Here is a 7,548-nt window from a genome sequence, read left to right as displayed (position 1 = left end):
AACCTGCTTCTTATTAAGAGGGCGTGGCCACTGTTGAATGGCTGCTGTTTTATTTACCTGGGGTTTTACCACACCTCTGCCAATGGTGTAACCTAAATACTTGGCCTCCTCCAAACCAATGGCACATTTCTTGGGGTTGGCAGTAAGGCCTGCTTTACGGAGGGAATCCAACACAGCCTGAACTCTGTGCAGGTGAGACTCCCAATCTGTACTGTGTATCACCACATCATCTAAATATGCAGCTGCATACTGTTGGTGAGGTCTTAATATTCTATCCATGGCTCTTTGAAACGTGGCAGGGGCATTTTGTAGGCCAAAGGGCATTACTCTGTACTGGAAAGAACCGCCTGGAGTGACAAAAGCAGTTTTTTCCTTGGCCTGTTCCGATAATGGTATCTGCCAATACCCTTTTGTTAAATCTAATGTTGTCAGATAACGAGCAGTACCCAGCCTGTCTATGAGCTCGTCTACCCTAGGCATTGGGTAAGTGTCAAACTTGGATACTGAATTAAGCTTGCGAAAATCATTACAGAACCGCCAGCTACCATCTGGCTTAGGAACAAGAACAATCGGGCTAGACCAGTCACTATTGGACTCTTCAATTACCCCTAAGTCAAGCATTTTTGCCACTTCATCAGCCACAGCTTTTCGTCTAGCTTCGGGAATCCTATAGGGTTTGAATTTAACACGCACTCCTGGCTCGGTTACAATCTCATGCTCAACAACGGGAGTCTTTCCTGGGAGGTCAGAGAAAGTATCCCTATTCCTCATTAAGAATTCTTTACCTCCTGTCTTTGGGAGGTGGACAAAGTTTCTGCAATGGTAACCTCAGGGACCAGATGGGTCTCGTGAGTGTCCTTAGAAACAGCATAGGCTGGTACTGCAATTAATGATGCCCTGTCTTTCCAGGGTTTAAGTAAATTAACATGATAAATTTGTTCTGGCTTCCTCTTGCCAGGTTGGTGTACCTTGTAATTTACCTCCCCAACTCTCTCAATTATTTCAAAGGGTCCCTGCCATTTTGCAAGGAACTTACTCTCTACCGTGGGGACCAAAACTAGTACTCTGTCTCCAGGTGAAAAGACACGTATTTTAGCATTACGGTTGTATATCCTTTGTTGGGCAGCCTGGGCTTGGGCCAAGTTTTCTCTTACAATGGGCATAATTGAAGCAATTCTGTCTTGCATTTGTGATATGTGTTCAATTACACTCCTGTGGGGTGTCACTTCCCCTTCCCAGGTTTCCTTAGCTATGTCTAAGAGCCCCCTAGGATGTCTCCCATAGAGTAACTCAAATGGAGAATAACCTGTAGAGGATTGGGGAACTTCCCTAATAGCAAACATAAGATAGGGTAAAAGGCAATCCCAATCTTTCCCATCTTTGTCCACTACCTTTTTCAACATACTTTTTAGGGTCTTGTTAAAACGTTCCACAAGACCATCTGTCTGAGGGTGGTAGACAGAGGTTCGCAATTGTGAAATTTTACACAATTTACAGAGTTCCTTAGTTACTCTGGACATGAAAGGGGTACCCTGATCGGTGAGGATTTCTTTAGGGATCCCAACCCTACTGAACACATGAAGCAATTCTTTGGAAATGGTTTTAGCAGAAGTGTTGCGCAAAGGAATAGCTTCCGGATAGCGAGTGGCATAGTCCATGATCACTAAGATATATTGGTGACCCCGGGCAGATTTTTAACAAAGGGCCCACCAGATCCATGGCTATTCGCTCAAAGGGTATTTCAATAATTGGTAATGGGATTAAGGGACTACGAAAATGTGGCCTTGGAGTGGAAATTTGGCAAACAGGACAGGACTCACAGTAATCCTTTACCTGATGATATACACCAGGCCAAAAGAATCTCTGCAAAACTCTTTCGGTAGTTTTTTTCACACCCAAATGTCCCCCCATTACATGACCATGGGCAAGATCCAACACCATTTTTCTGTATGGTTTGGGTACCACTAATTGTTCAATCACCTCATTTGATTTTTTTGATACTTGGTACAGTAGATCCCCTTTTAAAGCCATGTGAGGATAGGATAACCTGAGCCCTGGCTCAATAGGTTCCCCGTCAATTATTTTCACATTTTCTCTAGCTTTTATAAGGTCAGGGTCTTTTAACTGTTCTGTACCGAAATTCTCTTTGTGTACATTCAAATCAGAGAAATCCACAACACTGTCAATAATACCCGACTCACTGGTTTCCCCACTAGGGTTTTGACCATCTTCAGGGTCCTCCAAGTCTCCTGCTAATACAGAGAAAGGGAAAGCTGGGGTTTCCTGAGGAGAATCCTCTGAACCTGTTAGTTCTGAATTTTCTATGGGCACAGGTCCTTCAACCACTGCATCAGAGCAGGGAGAAACTGATTGATTCCAGAGATCCCAAAACTGGGGAAAATCCCTCCCAATTATTGCATCATGCAGAAGGTGTGGTACTACCCCTGCAGAGTAAGTCACTGTACCAAGGCCCGTTTTAAACTTTAGGGTTGCCACAGGATACTCCCGTGTGTCACCATGAATACAAACCACACCAACCCTTTTTTGACTGGAACTTAACAGGGCCTACGGAGTCTAACTTTACCAAAGTGACTAGACTACCGGAGTCTAGCAATGCAAGCAATTGTTTCCCATTCACACTCACTTTACACATTTGCTTTTCCTGAACCGGCACCGCAGTGCAGGCAACCGTAGCAAACAGGGACTGGCGTCTATTCCTGGAAGAAAAATCACATTGCATGGGATCATCAAGCAAAGGGCAATTTGCTGCAATATGACCAAAATCATGGCAATGGAAACATTTAACAGTCTTGGAATTAAACCTAAGAGTCTCAGACTTTCCAGTTTTAGATTGCCAGCCTCCCGGGTTTTTGCCAAAATTCTCTCCCTTTAAGGGTGATTTACTTTTACCACCACCCGTGTCCCCATGAACAGTCTTACCCGTTGCCAGGGTGTACCTCCCTTTCAGGTGTGGAGCCCGGAACGATGCGGGAGGGGTGCCAAAGTTCTCAGCGGCAAAGTACCTTTCCACTAACTCCACAAGGTCATCTGCAGTTTTAGGGTCTCCATGGGTCACCCATTTGCGCAGGGCAACAGGAAGGGACCTCAGGTAGCGATCCAGTACCACCCTCTCAATAATCTCAGGTCCAGTCAAGGATTCTGGCTGCAACCATTTTTTCACCAGGTGGATCAGGTCAAACATCTGGGAGCGTGGAGGCTTCTCCGGGTGATAAGCCCAGCTGTATACACGTTGGGCACGAAGCGCCAGGGTAACGCCAAGGCGGGCCAGAATCTCTTTTTTCAGTTTCTCATAATCCTTGGCAGTAACAGAGTCAAGATCAAAATATGCTTTTTGCAATTCACCGGTTAGCAGGGGTGCCAAAAGACCTGCCCACTGCTCTTTAAACCAACCCTCTCTTTCGGCGGTCCGCTCAAATGTAGTGAGATATGCCTCCGGATCATCCTCTGATGTCATCTTTTGGAGGAAGCGGCTTACATTGATTTTGGGTACATTGCTATGTACTACTGCAGGTGGCTCCTGGGGTCTCTGTGCCAACTGTTGGATCAATCCTGTCAGTACCTGCCGGTCTTCCTCTGCATCTTCTGCCAGCTTTTTAAACATGGCCATCATCTGCTGTTGCTGTGCCTGTTGTTGAACCATTGTCTGTTGCTGCAACTGTAGGACCAGCTCCTTATGGCGGGCTTCCGCTTGCTGCTGTGCCTGTTGCTGGGTGGCATTAGACAGCATTAACTGTTTCACAATCTCCTCCATGCTGCACAGTTCTTATGGAATAACTACCCCTTTAATTCACAGTCTCTGCAATATTATACTGCCTTTTGTTGCTTTATTTTGTGCCAGAGCACCCTCCACCATATGTAAGAGTTTGGGTAGCTGGGATCAGTTTTCCTGGGGTAACACAGCCCACGGCACAAGCACAACTCATGAGAGTATAGTCTCTTGCTGGCAGTTTATTGTCTCTTGCAGAAAAATAATAAACAAAACAAACAATTCAAAATAAAATCCTTGCCATTTAATGGGCTTCTAACTAATACAGGTCAGTTTTCCTAACTAACCAGGAGAAGGCCTACCGCCTGTCTCCCCAAAACAAAGAACATACAGGAAGATATACAATCCCAAACCTTTTGGTGATTTCAGTCCCTCTCACACAGGCAGCTTTCCTGTGTCTTTTCCCCAGCCAGGAACTCTCCACTCTGGCTTGAGCTGCCTGTTTAATTAACCACCTGAGTTACCTCAGGACAACTCAAAACACCCGGGCTGGACTAGCAGTCCCGGAACCACTCTGTTAGGAACCTGGGGCATAAATAAGCTCCGTCCTGGACTTTCCCAGGTATCCTAGTAGTGACCTCACCACAATATATATATATATATATATATACAAATGGAAATATGAATGTGCTGCCCCTTGTGGCAATAGTCAATAGGCTGTATGACCATTACTATGAATAACAAAGAAAATAATCATTTAGGATGTGACCTGAGGCTTTTTACTGTATTTGTTTTACTGAGTCATTTCCCTGCTCTGAAATTACACACTGGTGTTAGTTTGTGGCAAGGTTTTATGCAAATTGTTATACATTTTCCATTATTTTAGTTCTAGTGATGTTGCTGAATAAAAGGAGCCTTTACACATTAAGGGACCTATTTACTAAAATTTGGATTTTATTGTTTTTCACAAATCATATTTTTCCTCTAAAAATGTTTTTTATCTCTCTAAAACTAACAATTTGAGATTTATTAAGTGTAAAAAGCACCCAAAACTCTAATACAAAACTTCTCCAAGTAAAAGTAGTCAAGGTCCTATAGAAGTCAATTGCTGCTGTGCTGATCTTGTTGGACCTTTTTTTTTAACCATTCATACTTTTTGAGGTTTTCGGTTTTCAGACCATTCAGAATTTTTTTGCATTCATACTTTTTATATTCGGATCTGTAAGTAACTTTCATGCCATTCCGGGCTTTAGAGAATTATGGTTTCTAAAAGCTCTAACAACACTAAAATTCGACCTTTAACAATAAATGCTTGGCTGAATTCCATTGCTTTAGTCTGCTCCAGAGGCCGGCCAGGCGGCTGGGCGCCCTAGGCACCCACAGCCAGTCAGCTTGCCCCCTCCCTTTCCCCGTCGCGCACAAGCACAGCAATTCCAAACAAGCTCATGCTCTCTCGAGCATGCACAGAAATGAAACTCGCATATTGCGCAAGCTGAATTAAGGTGTGTCCGATCTAGGGGTAGGCAGAGGAGGTAACTGCTCAGCGCCCCCTAATCGTTGCACCCTAGGCAGCTGCCTCGTCTGCCTACCCCTAGTTCCGGCCCTGGTCTGCTCCATTACTGTACAGAACTTGTGGGAGGTATAGATGTTCCTATATGTTCCTATAAGGTCTTTAAGTTGTTGTTCTGTTCCAGAGCACAACCAGCCAATTGGCTTTATATATGTATATATGTGCATATATGTTTAGATTAATTTTAGTACACGTAAGGGTTGGAGATCCATATTAAATAAAGATCCCTTATCCGGAAAACTTCAGGTCCTGAGCATTCTGGATAACAGGTCCCATACCTATACATCTCCAGTCTGAGCAAAATGTAAACTGCCCATGGAATGTGAAATTTGCCCTTAGTCCTTTTGAAGCTCACATATCCACCAAGAGACAGGGGATTAGTAAAGTCATTTTGGGGCTGTTGTTGTGCTTTCCACAGCAGAACCAATGCAGCAAATACAGCAGAAGAAGGTTGTGGATCTGGACAATGTTCAGGAAACTCAGAATACTGGGACCGGCCAAAGGTCAATAGACAATAGCTTCCATTTACAGGTCAGATGTCAGGCAGGATCAGATAAAGTCAATGGTTATCTATGCAGAAGTCAGCAACAGGAATCAGTCAATTGTTTATGGCTCAGTGCCAAAGCCTTGCTCAAGGAAGTGCATCACCAAATGTCTCCACCAGATGACGAAACACATTCCATCTGGAATAAGCAAAAACCACATTAAACTCGACCACAGGAAGCAAAACTGCCAATGAAACAGCCACAATGTCGGCAAACCCTGAAATTTTTGTGTGCAAGTGACTCTGTGAAAAAGTGCTCAAGCCTGAATATTTGGGGATTTTTACATGGATAATAAATTGCTCAAAAGGTACTTATTTTGTTAAATAAAGGATCAAATGTATTAAAGAGCTTCATGACTTGTGGATTTATCCTCCAGGATAACAATTCTGATTGAAGAAACCACATTGACCTGTTGATTTGATTGAATCAATTGGCTGCTTTGATCCATTTGAGCACAATGCCAGCAAACATCTGTTGTGTATTGGAAAAACGGAATCACAAGAATTTTGATCACCTCTAGCTACTGGCGTGTCAATTATATGTAATATTAGTGGCGTGCAACTTGAATATAATTGTCAGGAGAGCTCCACGGCGCTCCTGCTCCCGTTCAAGGAAAATCCAAGATGGCGGCGCCCAAGGTCGCCTCGTGGGTTATGGGTGCTGGCACGATGACATCAGCGTGCAAACGTGTCATGTCATGACTCTGCGTTTTGGTGCCAAACTCAAAATAAAAGGAAGCCCAGGACTCCTGTTCAATGCCCGATTATAGAAATTGCTGATTCTTGTTCCTGACCTTGCAGTTTATCTCCCTGCCTATTGAACTTCTGCCTGGATTTGACTACGCTTATTCCTGAACCCTTGTCTGTATTGGAAACTTGGACTATTACCCGAAGCTTCCTCCTTGGTCCGGACTTCCCCGGCTGGGAGCCGAAAGGCCCCCTGACAATAATATTATTAGCCATTTATAGAAGTGTCTTGCAGTAAGCTAGCAGTAGAAACAACTGTGTGGATTAAGACAAAGCTTAAGACCAGTGTTGGACTGGGATGCCTGGGCCCACCAGAAAACCTATGGCCACAGGCCCACCCTCCAAACAAAATTTGTCATTCACTTTCTTTATTGTTTTAATCACTTCTCAAATATTATCATCAGTCTCCTCCTCCATTTGTGATCTTTGCTGGTTTTCGTATGATACTCCGAAAAAGCCTGGGTTTTTGGGCAACAACTCAAACAAAAAAAATTTCATGATTCGTGCATCAAATACAAAATGATACAAAAAAAAGATACAATCGGAGTATAGTAAATAGCCCTTAAAAAAAGGGAGTGTAGAACTGCTCTTTTCTAAGCACTTTGGCAATTTACATGATTTAATTTTTTTTAGTTTTAGAGCTATTAAACTTTTTATTAACTGCCAACACAATGAATTTCGTAACAACAGCACCACCTGCTGATCAGTTCCTGTAACTGTGCAGCCAGAGAGATATAACTTCAGAAGGAAAACAGAACAAGTGTTCTGATGTTGCTCTGCTCATGAAAGAGATGGGAAAGGATATGGATGGCTTCAGAACTCTTTCCTGAGAAGAGCAACATCAAAACACTTCTCTGTTTCCTTCAGAAGGTTTACCTCTTTGACTACAGAGAGGAATTGACCAGCAGGTAGCGCTGTTGTTACAAACTTAATTCTATTGGCAGTTATTAAAAACTTAAA

This window comes from Xenopus laevis, chromosome 6L, assembly GCF_017654675.1.
Source record: "Xenopus laevis strain J_2021 chromosome 6L, Xenopus_laevis_v10.1, whole genome shotgun sequence".
In the NCBI taxonomy this organism is placed as follows: Eukaryota; Metazoa; Chordata; class Amphibia; order Anura; family Pipidae; genus Xenopus; species Xenopus laevis.
Note: the sequence above shows the minus strand (reverse complement) of the source record.